We start from the raw sequence: 18,189 nt of genomic DNA, 5'->3' as shown, positions 1-18,189 counted from the left end.
CAGCCCTGCAGAGTCGGAGGAAGAGGGCCTGGCTGACAGAGATGCAGATCTGCCACCCTTCGATGAGGAGGTATAGTAGTTTCCTCTATATTTATGGCCTAAATAATTCTTGGTGGATTAATGATTAGATATTGAAAAAAAAAAACCAAGCTGGAAAAAAACAAACAAAAAGGTGTACAGACAAATAGGTGTCAGGGATGACAACTGCAGGGGTCAGAAGTAGAGTGTATTCAAGTAATAATGAACAGAAAATACTGAACGAAAAACATGAAAATGAGTGTGGTTTTATTTAGCGAAATTGTAAAAAAATTCCTTTTTTTTACACACAGGAAGAAGAGATCAGCCAGGAGGTGGCAGATCCTCAGGTGTCTGTCAGCCAGGAGGAGGCCGGGGTCAGTGGCAGCCAGGAGGAGGCCGGGGTCAGTGGCAGCCAGGAGGAGGCCGGGGTCAGTGGCAGCCAGGAGGAGGCCGGGGTCAGTGGCAGCCAGGAGGAGGCTGGGCCCAGTGGCCTGCAGCAGGTCCACCCGGCCAGGAGAACCACCACCAGCCAGTCTTCTCCCCCCCAGGTGAGGCCATCAGGCCGAAGGAGGCAGTTGAGGCCTGTGGAGGAGGCAAGCCTCCGCATGATCCAGGAGGCAAGCGCCATCATGAGGGCCCCCCTCAACCCCACAGAGGCCTTCAGTGCCTCATTGGCCCATGATTTAAATGAAGGGGAGGAGGACCAGAGAAGACTGGCAAAGGCCCTGATGAACCAGGTACTTTGGTGGATGCAGAGGGGCCTGCTGACCCCAGACACTGGGCTATGTGACCCGGCCCGGCTTGCGGAACACCATCCTCCTGCTGCCACATCAACCCCACCTGCAAGACCCCGTGTTCGATCCGCTGGAAGGCTGCCTGGAGGGAAGGCTGGAAAGAGGAGGAAACGTTGATTTTCTGCCTTCCATTTCCTTCCACATAAAGGACATCTTGTTTGTACTACCACAGTTTGGGTTCCTTTGTTTGTGTGCTGCTGCTTAATATTTTTGTGTTTGGCTCCTGAGGCTTGGAAGTTTATCCTTCACCATGTTGGAAATGCAAGTTTGCATATAGTTTGCTATCTATTCTAGTGCTGCCGTTCTTTTTATTTTTTTGTGATGACATTTGCCAGAATAAAAGGCCTTTTGCTTTCATTTGAAAACATGTCTATTGTTTGATATACTGTGGGGATTATTAGGCAGCAAACCTTTAATAAATATACAATGGGTAATTTACAAAGGACACACTCCTTGGGGGGGGGGGGGACATTTGGTGTGCCAACATGGTTTAATATTCTCTAATGAAACACCAAAAAAAAAAAAAAAAAATTAAAAATACATGTAAAAAAAAAATAGTTTAAATGGTGACATAACTAGAAACAAAAAAAGAAATTAAAAAAATGCACATTCCTTTACAAAAATGAATACTCTAAATTATGGAGGACCACCAACCAAAACACACGTCTGGCATAGAAAACATTATTAAAGGATTACATCACAAGCAAGAAATGTGACATTTCAGTATGGGACAACTCTATTGAAATTGCATCAGCAAGAGAACGGGGTTATTCTAGCAAGAGAAGAATTAATAAAACGAGGCTTTAAAATGTGGTTTAGTGCGCCTTTTTAAGACATTGTTCTCTTGCTAGAATAAAAGGTTTCTAATGACGAATGTGCCATATCCCAAAGAAACGCGAGTTTTACCTGAACGAGCGCTCCCGTCTCCTCATTTGGACTGAGCATGCGCGGGGTTTTTGTACGCTGCTTTTGTGTACAGACGACCGAACATGTCTGACGGACACGATTCCAGCAGACTGTTTTAAAGCAAGACCAGGAAACAGTTGTTCGTTGGAAAACGGTCTGGCCGACGATTGTTTGCTGGAATTCTGTACGTTACTGCCTACACACGAACGAACATGTCCGCTGAAACTGGTCCGCGGACCAGTTTCAGCAGACATGTTTGGTCGTGAGTACGAGGCCTTAAGGTTTGTTTTGCATTAATGCATTCTCGGCATTAGGGTAAAAACCTTTTGTGCAGACAGTGCAAAGGAGTTTCCCCCAGCCCACTCTTAGGCCGGGTACTCACGAACAAACATGTACGGTGAAAGCGGTCCGTCGGACCGTTTTCACCGTACATGTCTGCCGGAGGGCTTCTGTACGATGGTTGTACACACCATCGTACAGAAGTCCGTAAACATTACGCGGGGCGTGTCCGCGTCGTCGCCGCGACGATGACGCGGCGATGACGCGGAGACGTGGGCGGGCCTGCCATTTAAAGGCTTCCACGCATGCGTCAAAGTCATTCGACGCATGCGAGGGACGGCGGGCGCCTGGACATGTACGGTAGGTCTGTACTGACGACCGTACATGTCCGAGCGGGCAGGATTCCAGCGGACGGTTTTAAAACACGTCCAGGAATATTTGTCCGCTGGGAAAAGGCCCGGCGGGCAAATGTTTGCTGGAATTCGGCCCGCTCGCGCCCACACACGACCAAACATGTCTGCTGAAACTGGCCCGCGGACCAGTTTCAGCATACATGTTTGGTCGTGTGTACGGGGCCTTAAAGGGGGAGTTCCAGCCAATGTTTATGTTTATTAAAAGTCAGCAGCTACAAAAAGTGTAGCTGCTGGCTTTTAATAAACATACACTTACCTGCTCCAGCGTTCCAGCGACGCGCCTGCCGGGGCTCCGCTCCTCTCCCCCCCGCTCCAGGCCGGCGTCTTGATTTCAACTGTGGACACCCAGCCGTGACAGCTTTCGGCTTCACGGCCGGGCACCCACTGCGCATGCGCGAGCGGCACTGCGCATGCAGCACTGCACTGTCTGATTGGACAGGAGATCGCCTAGGACCTGTGACGTGTCCTAGGCGATCGCCTACAGGGAGGGGCTGCTGTAAGCGATTAAGCTTAATCGCCTAACCAGCCTCTCGGCGGAAGGAGGAAGTGGGACAGGAAGTCCCACTCCTCCTGAAGCCCCCACTCCCCCCCAAAAAAAAATTACATGCCAAATGTGGCATGTAAGGGGGTGAGGAGTGGGATAAGCGGAAGTTCCAATTTTGGGTGGAACTCCGCTTTAAGCCCTGTACACACGCTTGGTTTTCTCTGCGGTAAAAAGTCTGCAGAGAAAACCGAGGGGAAAGCCGAGAACCCGGCAGGAAAACTGCCATGGAGCTTTGGCTGGGAATCCCGGCCGTGTGTATGCTCCATCGGCACTGCCTCGCAGTCTTTTCCATAGGTAAGTAGTAGATCTGGCAAAAAAAAAAACACCGGGAATCCCGACGGGAAAATGAAGAGCAGGTTCTCTATTATCCCGTCGGGATTCCCGGCTGTTCTCCTGACGGGAAAACTGCGATGGAGCATACACACATCCAGTTTTCCCGGCCAAAAGCTCTCCTGGCAGTTTTCCTGCCGGGAAAACTGGTCGTGTGTACGAGGCTTTATACTTACCTGAGCCCAATTTCGATCCAGTGCTGTGCATGAGAGCAGCCGCTCCCTCCCTCCGCACTGGGCAGATTTATAGCTTTGTGAGCAAATTGATAGCAGCAGGACCTATTGAAATTAAATCTAGAGCTACAAATCTCTACCTAGATCCCATATAGATATCAAAAAACAAAAAAAACATATGTTCACGACACATAAGCAATAGGATAAGCAATATATATATCAGCAATATATCACTGTATCAGTTCATAACTTCAAACTTGTCAGTTTATATACCGTATTTATCGGCGTATAACACACACTTTTTTCCTCTGAAAACAGAGGGTAAACAGTGCCTGCGTGTTATACGCCAATATCATGTTTCACCAATAGGGGGCGGGGATCGGGCAGTCCGCCCCAGGAGCCACCCATTGTGGGGGTGTCAGGCTGGCTTTTCCGAATCCCCTGGCCCTGGAACAATGCTCCCTGCATAGTCTGAAGTTGAGAAAAAAAAATCACTTGCCAGTACCCGCTCCTCCTGTGTCAGTGTCATTGTAAAACAAAGCTTTTAAATATCTTTATAGCTCTGTTTTTTCAGGCTGCTCTCCTCCTCCGAGTGTAGCTTTGATTGGAGGAGGAGAGCAGTCACATGACCTACTGATTAACATCAGAGGAGAGCAGTCATGTGACCAGGTCAGTGAAAGAAAACTGAGCTATTGAGGTAGATGGAAGCTTTAGTTTGTAATAGGAGTGACACAGGAGGAGCAGTGTGGAAGGGGCTGACAGTGATTTTTTTATTTATTACTTAACTGTAGAGAATGCTGGCAGCACTGTGCCAGGAGACTGGGGGTCTCATGGGAGTGCAGCGTGGCTGTGTACTGGATGGGGGAATGTATAATGGATGGGGGGGATGTATAATGGATGGGGGGCATGTGGTTTGAGCCAGAGGCTTTAATTGGCTTCCAGTTGTGTGACATTAGCGAACTAATATTTTGGCTGGGGTTCGCCCCCCCCCAAGAAAATTGAGCACCAGCCGCCATTGGCCTACATGGTGGACCTGTTGGCGACACCAACTGGGTATTCTGACAGTCAAGGGTGCCAGCAATCAGAGTACAATAACCTGCAGCAAATGATTCCTCCATTTCTGTTAGCTTGGATAGAGAAATCTCCTCACAGGAAAAAGAAAAAAATAGATATGTACAGTGTATGTGTAATGCCAGCTTAAAGTGTTACTAAACAATATCCGTATTCTTAAAAAATTTCCCACCAAGACCGATTCTGCCATTTCTTTCCTACTTGCTCAGAATCCGCAAACATTCTATATATTTTTTAAATAGAGGCCCTAGAGAATAAAATGGTGGGTGTTGCAAGTGTTTACGTCACATGGTATTTGGGCATCGATTCTTCAAAAGGATTTTTTGGGGAAAAAATACACTTTAATGCAAAATAACACAATATATAACCCAGTTTTTCGGTAACATATAAAAGATGATGTTACACCGAGTAAATAGATACCTAACTTATCACGCTCAAAAATTGCGCATGCTCGTGGAATGGCGCCAAGCTAAAACATAAAAATCTTCATAGGCAAAGCTTTACATTTTTTACAGGTTAGCAGTTTACAGTTACAGTTGAGGTCTAGTGTTAGGCCTCGTACACACGACCGAACATGTCCGCTGAAACTGGTCCAGCGGACCAGTTTCCGCGGACATGTTTGGTCGTGTGTAGGGCCGACCGGACAATTTTCCGGCCGACCGGACAGGTTTCCAGCGGACAAATGTTTCTTAGCATGCTAAGAAACATGTCCGCTGGAACCATGTCCGCCGGACATGTCCGATGGTCAGTATGACTCATCGGACATGTCCGCTGGCCCGAGAACCCGCGCATGACGTCGAAGTGATTCGACGCATGCGTGGAAGCATTGAACTTCCGGGTTCGTGCACGTCGCCGCGTCATCGTCACCGCGTCATCGTCACCGCGTTGTGGCGATACCTCACATGTGTGCTGCGAACACTGTTTACATATGTGAGCGCAACCTACTTATGCATACATTTTATTTCTTTTTTAACCACTTGCTTACTGGGCACATATACCCCCCTCCTGCCCAGGTGAAATTTCAGCATCCGGCACTGCGTCGTTTTAACTGACAATTGCGCGGTCGTGCGACGTGGCTCCCAAACAAAATGTACGTCCTTTTTTCCCCACAAGTAGAGCTTTCTTTTGGTGGTATTTGATCGCCTGTGCGGTTTTTATTTTTTGCGCTATAAACCAAAAAGTGCGACAATTTTGAAAAAAAATACAATATTTTTTACTTGTTGCTATAATAAATAGCCCAATTTAAAAAAAAAATTCTCAGTTTAGGCCGATACGTATTCTTCTACGTATTTTTGATAAAAAAAAAAAAATCGCAATAAGCGCAAAAGTTATAGCGCCTACAAAATAGGGGACAGAATTATTATTTATTTATTTTACTATAAATGGCGGCGATCTGCAATTTTTATTGGGACTGCGACATTATGGCGGACACATCGGACACTTTTGACAAATTTTTGGCGCCATTCACATTTATACTGCAATCAGTGCTATAAATATTCACTAATTACTGTATAAATGTGACTGGCATTGAAGGGGTTAACACTAGGGGGTGAGGAAGGGGTTAAATATGTTCCCTATATAGTGTTCTAACTGTAGGTGGGGGGGGGTGACCGATCTATGTCTCTATGTACAAGAGACACAGATCGGTCTCCTCTCCAGAGACAGGACGCTGTCTCTGTGTGAGCTGGCAATGACAGATGATCTCATATGTTTACATATGAGATCATCTCTCATTAGCCGCACAGATCGCATCGCAAACGGCCACTCTGATTGGCCGTTCGCGGCGATCTGTAATTGGCTGTGTCCAAGGGACACGGCCAACACAGAAGTTCCCCGCTGCGCGCTCTGGAGCGCGCGCGGGGAACGCCCAAAGGGGCGGACGTCAATTGACGTCTAGTTGGATTTTGAGATCCGCGCTGTAGCCGTCATTTGACTATAGCACAGGTCCCAGGAGGTTAAACTGTCCCTTTAATTTTTTTTAAATCACTTTAATCCTATTACAATAAATGTAAACATCCCTTGTGATAGAAATAAGGCATGGGTCCTCTTAATGGAGACATCTGGGGTCTATAAGACTCTAGTAGCTGGATTCAGGTAGGGGTGCGCATCTTTGCAGGGGGCGTAGTATAGCGTATTTAGACTATGCCGCCGTAAGTCAGAAAGGCAAGTACTGTATTCACAAAGTACTTGCCTCCTAAGTTACGGTGGCGTAGCGTGAATAGGCCGGCGTAAGCGCGCCTAATTCAAATGAGGATGTGGGGGGCGTGTTTTATGCATATTAACTGTGACCCGACGTGATTGGCGTTTTTTACGAACGGCGCATGCGCCGTCCGTGTACATATCCCAGCGTGCATTGCGGAAAAGTACGCCGCAAGGACGTATTGGTTTTGACGTGGACGTAAATTACGTCCAGCCCTATTCACGGACGACTTACGCAAACAATGTAAAATTTTCAAATTTTGACGCGGGAACGACGGCCATACTTAACATTGGCTACGCCACCTAGGGGGCATCTTTATCTTTAGGTGGCGTATCTCTTACGGAAACGGCATATCTTTACTGCGACGGGCGCACGTACGTTCGTGAATAGGCGTATCTAGTTATTTCCATATGTTGCGCCGAACTCAATGGAAGCGCCACCTAGCGGCCAGCCTAAATATTGCACCCTAAGATACGACGGCGCAGGCTGTCGTATCATAGATAGGTTTAAGTGTATCTCAGTTTGGGAATACACTTAAATTTTAGGACGGTGCAAATTCCGAGTTAGGTCGGCGTATCTACTGATACGCCGGCCTAACTCTCTCTGAATCCACCTATAGATCTCTCTTCTACCCTGGAAAGCATGAGATCAAAAAACAAAAAAGACTTTGATGTCTGCTTTACAGCAAAAAAAAGGCAGTGTTTACATCTGCCAGAGCTGGAGTGACATCATGATGTCGCTGCTGGTCTCCCAGGATCATAGAGATGGCCCAGGACCATCCAGTCCATGGCCAGCTCTGTGTAACCCAGCGGAGCTGCCGGTTCGCATCCTCGATTACACAGGGTGGGGGGGGGGGCACATCCCTTCCCGCTCCCTGTAAAAGCAATCCAATGGTTGATCGGCCACTATGATGGATTTTACATTGTAGGGAATCATCGGCTGAAAATAAAAATACTGGGATGATGTCTGTAGCTGCAGGCATCACCCCGATATCTCTTTTTTTTTTTATTTATTCAGTATTTTTTTTTTTATTATTGTTTTCTACTACATCAAATACAAACGATATCTCTACTTCAAGTCCAGGACATCCTGTTTAAAAATAATCCATACACACCCACAAATTAATGGTTTTGTAATACATTTTTCACAAAAAGTGTGTTTTTCTGCCTCATTGTAACATCATCTGTGAGCTTCTACAGTGATTATCCACTTCCCTAGGGGCCCCTCAGGTATAAGATATACCTACTTACATTATGCCAAGCTGGACTTAAGATCATACCTGGAGTTCAGTAAAACAGTGAGACCTGATTATTAAGATATTATTGGCTGCTTGAAACCAATAATTATCAAACTCATAGGTCAGAGGGGGCAAGGGGGTGGGGTTTTTTTTGGTGGGGACTTTTCACGGCACTGGTAGGAAACGGAAATAGTAAAAAATAACAATATTTATTAAACATAAAACAATTACAATAAAACAACATTTAGGGACAGGCCCCACATTGCACATCAGAAAACAAAAACCGACTGTGTCAATTGCAGGAAGCCAATGACCTCGACCGGTTTCGCGGTGATACCGCTTCTTCAGGAGGGAATTTCTAGAGGACATTCATAAAACATGTAAATAAACAAGCAAAATGTACAGAGTATAAAAACATTTTGTTAAGAAACACAGCAGCATGTTACTCAAGGGAGAAGAGACTCACCCAGGTTGGTCATATGATCAGGCGCAGGGCCTGGTTATAGCCTTCTTTGGCGCATGGAGGGGGAATTTTTGTTAGAACGGGCTTTGATAAGGTGAAAGGTATAATCAATGTACAATAATGGAAATAGAATTTGCTTATGTGAGGTTGGACACCAGGTGATGAGTGAGGTTGGAAGTGCACAAGTGAAGGGGAGGACAAGGAGGTATGTGTGTATGCTGTGAGGGGTGGGAAAGACAGGGTAATGGAGATGGGGTGTATATATCAGGGGAAGAGAGAATGTGTAAAAATTGAAAAGAAAAGGGGGAAAGGGAAGTGGGGAAAGGGAAACTAAGAAGGGGGGCGGGGGAAGGAAAAAGAAAAGAAGAGAAAAAAGATATGTGCAAGGGAAGGAAACCATGGGAGCGAAAGAAAGGAGAAATGACACACAAAGTAATGTGAAGTCAAAGGAAAGAAAGGTATAAAGACGGAAGGACGAGGGGGAAGGAAAAGAAATAAGGCAACACAGAACAATGTGATGGAGGGGAGGAGGGAATAGAGATGGTGGGGGGAAAAAGGGGGGGGAGGGGAGGACAGGGAGAAAACGGGAGGAAAGGAAAACAAAAAGGGAAGGGAACGGGAAGCGGGGAAAGGAGGAGAAAAAAGGGAGGGGGGGGTTTGGAAAAGGGAGAGAGTAAAGATGAGGGAAAAGGGGGGGAGAAGGGGAGGTTTTTTTTTAGGGGGGTGGGGGGACTGGCTGGAATAAGGGAGCAAATTAACCGGGAAGTGAAGGAGGGGAAGACCTCAAGAGAGTGGGGAGTGTGGTGATGAGCAACGCAGGGGGGGGGGAAGGAGAGGGGGGAGGGAAAGAAGACCGGGAAATGCAAGGGAAGAGGGAGGGATGAAGGAAGCCAGCCACCACAGAAGACTGATCATAACTTGAAAGACCACAAAGGGTCCTTACCATGAAAATAGTAAAAATCCAAGATTACTGGGGCACATAGAGGCGGATATATTCAGCCAGGCAGATGGTGAATGTAATTCCAAGTTATGGACCATACCTGGCACTTAGTCCGGCTATAGGGAAGTCAGAGAAAGAGAGCTTAGATTAAAAGCTCAGATTGTAGCAGGCATTTAAGGAGAGGGGTAGAGACTGTGTGGTAAGGCACTGGTCCAACTTACCATAGTCATGCGGAATCGCCGTGTGTCCCCAGGGAGAGCGTCCGTGCTGTCTCACATTCACAGCTGATTCAGCTGCTTTTGTAAGAATCCCTGGACAGCGTCTGACGTCATCGAATTGCGACGCCGTCCAACGTCCCGCCACACACACACGTGAGTGCGCAGGTGTGCAGCCTCAGACCCAATGGCAGAACGCCAGGTCAGAGGCTGCAAACAGAGAGCTGCGATTGGTGCTCTCTGCTGGGGACGACACTCCATGCGCCAATAACTGAAGGGGGGGCCAGGCATAGAGCCAGATCAGCCAATCAGGGTATATGTTTATTTACAGCAGCATGTTTTCGGAGCTCAGCCGCCCTGATTGGCTGATCTGGCTCTATGCCTGCCCCCCCTTCAGTTATTGGCGCATGGAGTGTCGTCCCCAGCAGAGAGCACCAATCGCAGCTCTCTGTTTGCAGCCTCTGACCTGGCGTTCTGCCATTGGGTCTGAGGCTGCACACCTGCGCACTCACGTGTGTGTGTGGCGGGACGTTGGATGGCGTCGGCGTCGCAATTCGATGACGTCAGACGCTGTCCAGGGATTCTTACAAAAGCAGCTGAATCAGCTGTGAATGTGAGACAGCACGGACGCTCTCCCTGGGGACACACGGCGATTCCGCATGACTATGGTAAGTTGGACCAGTGCCTTACCACAAAGTCTCTACCCTTCTCCTTAAATGCCTGCTACAATCTGAGCTTTTAATCTAAGCTCTCTTTCTCTGACTTCCCTATAGCCAGACTAAGTGCCAGGTATGGTCCATAACTTGGAATTACATTCACCATCTGCCTGGCTGAATATATCCACCTCTATGTGCCCCAGTAATCTTGGATTTTTACTATTTTCATGGTAAGGACCCTTTGTGGTCTTTCAAGTTATGATCAGTCTTCTGTGGTGGCTGGCTTCCTTCATCCCTCCCTCTTCCCTTGCATTTCCCGGTCTTCTTTCCCTCCCCCCTCTCCTTCCACTCTCTTGAGGTCTTCCCCTCCTGCACTTCCCGGTTAATTTGCTCCCTTATTCCAGCCAGTCCCCCCACCCCCCTAAAAAAAAACCTCCCCTTCTCCCCCCCCTTTTCCCTCATCTTTACTCTCTCCCTTTTCCAAACCCCCCCCCCCACCCCCCCTCCCCTTTTTCTCCTCCTTTCCCATTCCCTTCCCTTTTTCTTTTCCTTTCCTCCCGTTTTCTCCCCGTCCTCCCCTTCCCCCCCCCCCTTTTTCCCCCCACCCATCTCTATTCCCTCCTCCCCTCCATCACATTGTTCTGTGTTGCCTTATTTCTTTTCCTTCCCCCTCGTCCTTCCGTCTTTATACCTTTCTTTCCTTTGACTTCACATTACTTTGTGTGTCATTTCTCCTTTTGTTCGCTCCCATGGTTTCCTTCTCTTGCACATATTTTTTTTCTCTTCTTTTCTTTTTCCTTCCCCCGCCCCCCCTCCCCCCCCTCTTCTCAGTTTCCCTTTCCCCACTTCCCTTTCCCCCTTTTCTTTTCAATTTTTACACATTCTCTCTTCCCCTGATATATACACCCCATCTCCATTACCCTGTCTTTCCCACCCCTCACAGCATACACACATACCTCCTTGTCCTCCCCTTCACTTGTGCACTTCCAACCTCACTCATCACCTGGTGTCCAACCTCACATAAGCAAATTCTATTTCCATTATTGTACATTGATTATACCTTTCACCTTATCAGAGCCCGTTCTAACAAAAATCCCCCTCCATGCGCCAAAGAAGGCTATAACCAGGCCCTGCGCCTGATCATATGACCAACCTGGGTGAGTCTCTTCTCCCTTGAGTAACATGCTGCTGTGTTTCTTAACAAAATGTTTGTATACTCTGTACATTTTGCTTGTTTATTTACATGTTTTATAAATGTCCTCTAGAAATTCCCTCCTGAAGAAGCGGTATCACCGCGAAACCGGTCGAGGTCATTGGCTTCCTGCAATTGACACAGTCGGTTTTTGTTTTCTGATGTGCAATGTGGGGCCTGTCCCTAAATTTTGTTTTATTGTAATTGTTTTATGTTTAATAAATATTGTTATTTTTTACTATTTCCGTTTCCTACCAGTGCCGTGAAAAGTCCCCACCAAAAAAAAACCCACCCCCTTGCCCCCTCTGACCTATGAGTTTGATAATTATTGGTTTCAAGCAGCCAATAATATCTTAATAATCAGGTCTCACTGTTTTACATACTAAATGGGATGTTGGCACATTGTACTACCTTTACCACCATTTTAAAAGAGGCTATACTCTCCCCTTTCAAATACCTGGAGTTCAGCTTTAATCCTGGGAAGTTATCTAGAGGAGGAGAGGGAGGTTTGGGGGTAAATTTGAAGATCACCTTTAACATGTAGGGGAAATCCAGTCACTAGTTTTATAAAGCAATTTCCAAACTTGTCTCTGAAGGTTTTAGCTGTCCATTAAACTTTATCCTTAAAACTCACTTATTTGGATTACTCCTCTATTTACCCCAGCAGGTATCTTCATTAATTTTTAAACTACAACTTGCACACTCGTCTATCCTGTTATCTTTCCATATTTCTTTATGGTCTACACTCTATGCACCTTTTTTTATTTATTTTTACACAGGGAATGTCCCCTCCATAAGCTATGTCACCAATTCATTTTACTTTATCTATTTCCACAGATACCTTTGGGAATTGTTTACATTACTATATATATTCCACATGACGATCGATCACTTTATTTTTTACCTACTCACCGCTGGTGCTGCCGCCGTACCTCTGGCTTCAAACGTCTCAGCTCCCGGGGATGGTGCCTTCATAGCTGCCCCATACCATTGATACCATCCTATTACCATTTTACTATGCTACCATTAGGTGAGAGTGTTTGGGACCTTCATTGTTCCCCCTCTTTCTTCTATGCATTATATATATTATATTTTTACCTTTCTCCATTACCATTTTATAATTTTGGTATTTTTCTCCATCATAGATACCCTTATACTGCATATCTGCTCCTGACGAGTGGTACAAACCACGAAACGCGTAGAGCTCCCCCAAAGTGATATGTCACAGTATAGGCTTATCGGCTATATTGCAAACCTTTTAATGGATCAGCCAACATTGCCATTATTTTATTCTATCTACCATCATTACAGTCTCGGCTTTCAGACGCTCGGTTTATTATCATGCTTTGTCATTATGAGATGTAATTATACAACCATGTATTGCCTAGATTTTATTCAGTGTAACCTATGATTATCATATATTACCATGTATGTTAATGCAAATTATTAGGTATTATTTTTGCACTGTTTAGACTCTGGCTGTTGTCACTCATTATTATAATTATATTTAATTACTCCATATTGGTGTCTGCTATACCCTTTCTGTAATTAATAAACAATTTTACTTTAGTTGGTCCATTGAGTTCAGTTGTGTGCTTCATCTAAAAGCCCCAAACATTTAGTTTCTCCTTTTCAAATTCATTGGGGATGGAGGTATATAATAGTATTTGCCTCATTTAAAGTCCCATTCTAGCTTTAGTTTAGCATTTTTTCCATTCTATCGGGGATGGAAGCACACAGCTATTTTACTATTTGTATGCTTATGACCACTGTGACCCGTCCATTGCCAGTTTCCCTTCGTCCTTACATAAGGATTAGTTCAGGCAGTCGAGGTTGGGCATGTTTTCATCATCCCCGGGAGCTGCGACCCGCTTTGGGACCTCCCCCCTCCTCCTACTTGAGGGGAGGGGCAGGCAGTCACTGCGGGTCGACGCCACACCCACATGGTCAGCGTACGACGTCATTGTTGACGCCGCGATGCTCCCATGTTTGTTTATCCACGTTCATCGTTGGGGAGTTCGAGCGCCGAGCGCGTCATGCCGCTTGGGCGCTGGTGCCGCCCCTTCCTCTGTATGACGCTGCGTGGCCTTGACGGATGCTATTGGTCGGCGGCCCTTATTTAACCTCCAGCTGCACCGCTTCTACACATTCAGATTTTTTTATCCTTATCACACGGTCGCACTTATTTGGATTACTCCTCTATTTACCCCAGCAGGTATCTTCATTAATTTTTAAACTACAACTTGCACACTCGTCTATCCTGGTATCTTTCCATATTTCTTTATGGTCTACACTCTATGCACCTTTTTTTTATTTATTTTTACACAGGGAATGTCCCCTCCATTCCATAAGCTATGTCACCAATTCATTTTACTTTATCTATTTCCACAGATACCTCTGGGAATTGTTTACATTACTATATATATTCCACATGACGATCGATCACTTTATTTTTTACCTACTCACCGCTGGTGCTGCCGCCGTACCTCTGGCTTCAAACGTCTCAGCTCCCGGGGATGGTGCCGCCTTCATAGCTGCCCCATACCATTGATACCATCCTATTACCATTTTACTATGCTACCATTAGGTGAGAGTGTTTGGGACCTTCATTGTCCCCCCTCTTTCTTCTATGCATTATATATATTATATTTTTACCTTTCTCCATTACCATTTTATCATTTTGGTATTTTTCTCCATCATAGATACCCTTATACTGCATATCTGCTCCTGACGAGTGGTACAAACCACGAAACGCGTAGAGCTCCCCCAAAGTGATATGTCACAGTATAGGCTTATCAGCTATATTGCAAACCTTTTAATGGATCAGCCAACATTGCCATTATTTTATTCTATCTACCATCATTACAGTCTCGGCTTTCAGACGCTCGGTTAATTATCATGCTTTGTCATTATGAGATGTAATTATACAACCATGTATAGCCTAGATTTTATTCAGTGTAACCTATGATTATCATATATTACCATGTATGTTAATGTAAATTATTAGGTATTATTTTTGCACTGTTTAGACTCTGGCTGTTGTCACTCATTATTATTATTATATTTACTTACTCCATATTGGTGTCTGCTATACCCTTTCTGTAATTAATAAACAATTTTACTTTAGTTGGTCCATTGAGTTCAGTTGCGTGCTTCATCTAAAAGTCCCAAACATTTAGTTTCTCCTTTTCAAATTCATTGGGGATGGAGGTATATAACAGTATTTGCCTCATTTGAAGTCCCATTCTAGCTTTAGTTTAGCATTTTTTCCATTCTATCGGGGATGGAAGCACACAGCTATTTTACTATTTGTATGCTTATGACCACTGTGACCCGTCCATTGCCAGTTTCCCTTCGTCCTTACATAAGGATTAGTTCAGGCAGTCGAGGTTGGGCATGTTTTCATCATCCCCAGGAGCTGCGACCCGCTTTGGGACCTCCACCCCTCCTCCTACTTGAGGGGCGGGGCAGGCACTCACTGCGGGTCGACGCCACGCCCACATGGTCAGCGTACGACGTCATTGTTGACGCCGCGATGCTCCCATGTTTGTCCATCCACGTTCATCATTGGGGAGTTCGAGCGCCGAGCGTGTCATGCCGCTTGGGTGCTGGTGCCGCCCCTTCCTCTGTATGACGCTGCGTGGCCTTGACAGATGCTATTGGTCGGCGGCCCTTATTTAACCTCCAGCTGCACCGCTTCTACACATTAGGATTTTTTATCCTTATCACACGGTCGCACTTATTTGGATTACTCCTCTATTTACCCCAGCAGGTATCTTCATTAATTTTTAAACTACAACTTGCACACTCGTCTATCCTGGTATCTTTCCATATTTCTTTATGGTCTACACTCTATGCACCTTTTTATTTATTTTTACACAGGGAATGTCCCCTCCATTCCATAAGCTATGTCACCAATTCATTTTACTTTATCTATTTCCACAGATACCTCTGGGAATTGTTTACATTACTATATATATTCCACATGACGATCGATCACTTTATTTTTTACCTACTCACCGCTGGTGCTGCCGCCGTACCTCTGGCTTCAAACGTCTCAGCTCCCGGGGATGGTGCCGCCTTCATAGCTGCCCCATACCATTGATACCATCCTATTACCATTTTACTATGCTACCATTAGGTGAGAGTGTTTGGGACCTTCATTGTTCCCCCTCTTTCTTCTATGCATTATATATATTATATTTTTACCTTTCTCCATTACCATTTTATCATTTTGGTATTTTTCTCCATCATAGATACCCTTATACTGCATATCTGCTCCTGACGAGTGGTACAAACCACGAAACGCGTAGAGCTCCCCCAAAGTGATATGTCACAGTATAGGCTTATCAGCTATATTGCAAACCTTTTAATGGATCAGCCAACATTGCCATTATTTTATTCTATCTACCATCATTACAGTCTCGGCTTTCAGACGCTCGGTTTATTATCATGCTTTGTCATTATGAGATGTAATTATACAACCATGTATTGCCTAGATTTTATTCAGTGTAACCTATGATTATCATATATTACCATGTATGTTAATGCAAATTATTAGGTATTATTTTTGCACTGTTTAGACTCTGGCTGTTGTCACTCATTATTATTATTATATTTACTTACTCCATATTGGTGTCTGCTATACCCTTTCTGTAATTAATAAACAATTTTACTTTAGTTGGTCCATTGAGTTCAGTTGTGTGCTTCATCTAAAAGTCCCAAACATTTAGTTTCTCCTTTTTAAAACTCAGACGTTTCTTGGCAATTACCTTTCTTTAAAGTTTTTTTTTACCTTTAACTGACCTTTGCAGTTTATCCTTACAAGAAAGCCTGCAAAACAGTCATGATAACAAGGCGCTTGACAGAACAATTGTTATATCAAGTCTGGCTATTTCTGTTTCTCTGTAATATACTCCTCAGCCAAAATTATTTTACATTTTGGATAGAGTTAGAGTGTTTGTAAAGGCCAAGGGTTTTTTTCTTATCCTAATGCATTCTCTACAGACCCCATATACTTACCTGAGCCTGAGCTTGATCCAGGGATGTGCCCGAAAGCAGCGGTTCTGTCTGCTCTATCACTCCCCAAAGGCTCATAGACAGCAGTGAGGACCATTGGCTCCCACTGCTTTTATGGGAAAAAAAAATAAAAATCTAGCGCCAAATTATATATGTAAATAAATATGTGAAAATAAATTTTAAATAAATTAAAATGGGTAGCCGAGCTGCTCTCTGTGAAATTACATAGAATGCAATTGAACAGTGAAATAGAAATTAAGAGGCGCTAGCTCATACGTGTTCATAACACTCAAATAGTAAATTATGCAAACAAAAAAATTGAAGGGGATGACCTGGGTTTAAATGAGTGGATGTGAATAAAATAAACATATGATTAAGATAAATAGTGACCATGCATAACAGATTATACACAATGTTTAAAAAATCAATTGATAATAGTGCACAACAAATGAGTGAAAATTGTGCCAAACATAGAGTCCATATATATATAATAATAGTGGATCCTCAATGTAAGTAGATAGAAGATATTCCACCTTCACCAAGATAAAGACAGACCACCAAAGTGCTCATGGATGGCACCTTACCGCAAATAATGGACCACTTTAGTTAAAAAGGGGTCACATAAGCAGGTTAAAGATAGTTTTCCAAGCTATGATCTCGCAGTCTTGATACCGCCACACTCCACGCCACATGAAGTATTAAAACAAGAGAAAGAAAATCGCCATAGAATGATAACGTTTTATTTGGATGAAACAGAAGAACAAACGCCAAATAGCCTCTTACTTGAAGGGGTGCCTAGCCCCGGCACTGAGGTTGAAGACGTGTGGTAATATGGGCAGAGGAGATGAAGTCCCAACGCTGGCAATGGAGCATGCAGAGCCGCGATATCGTACGATGGCGTGCGTTCCAACCCTCTGAAAGGAGAGAGCCAGCGGGACCAGGAAGTGCGTGGGTCGAGCGTGACCTGTAAGCCTCGACGTACATTTCGTGAAGATGTCACGTCGTCAGGAAGCGTACAGCGCCACGCTCGATGTTGAGTCGTTATATACCAACATCAGACAGAGTGATGCCATTTTGGCAGTCACAGAGGCTCTAACAGAGAAATCGACACTGCCTCTAGGCCAAATCCAATTTTTGATGGAAGGGTTACGTCAGGCCATGGGAAATAATTATTTTTGGGCACAAGGCAGCTACTATAAGCAAATAAAGGGGGTAGCTATGGGGGCTCGCTATGCCCCCAGCGTAGCCAATTTGGTTCTCAATAAATGGGAGGAGGAAACCATTTTTAGAGACAATGACCAATCTATGTTACTCTATAGGAGATACATAGACAATATCGTAATATTGTGGGAAGGGCCTAAACCAACACTGGATCATCTTTTGGTCAAAATGAATATCAATGAGTATGGCCTCAGATTCACTGCGGAGTGTAGTCTGACCTCTATTAATTACTTAGACCTAACTATAACAAAAAATGGCAACCAATTGACCACAAAAACCTTCTTCAAGTCCACGGATCGGAATGGTTTTGTCCCTTTGAGTAGTTGTCATCACCCGAAGTGGCTGGGGGCGATACCAAAGGGGCAATTCATGCGACTTCGGCGCAATTGCGATCAAATTGCGGATTTCGAAGACCAATCGGATCTGTTGATGGATAGATTCATGGAAAAAGGTTATTCACCATCCGTCTTATCTAATGTTAGAAAAGAAGTGCTTGATATGGACAGGGAATCTTTATT

Source organism: Rana temporaria, chromosome 12 (genome assembly GCF_905171775.1).
Source record: "Rana temporaria chromosome 12, aRanTem1.1, whole genome shotgun sequence".
Taxonomy (NCBI): domain Eukaryota; kingdom Metazoa; phylum Chordata; class Amphibia; order Anura; family Ranidae; genus Rana; species Rana temporaria.
This window is presented reverse-complemented; position numbering follows the sequence as displayed.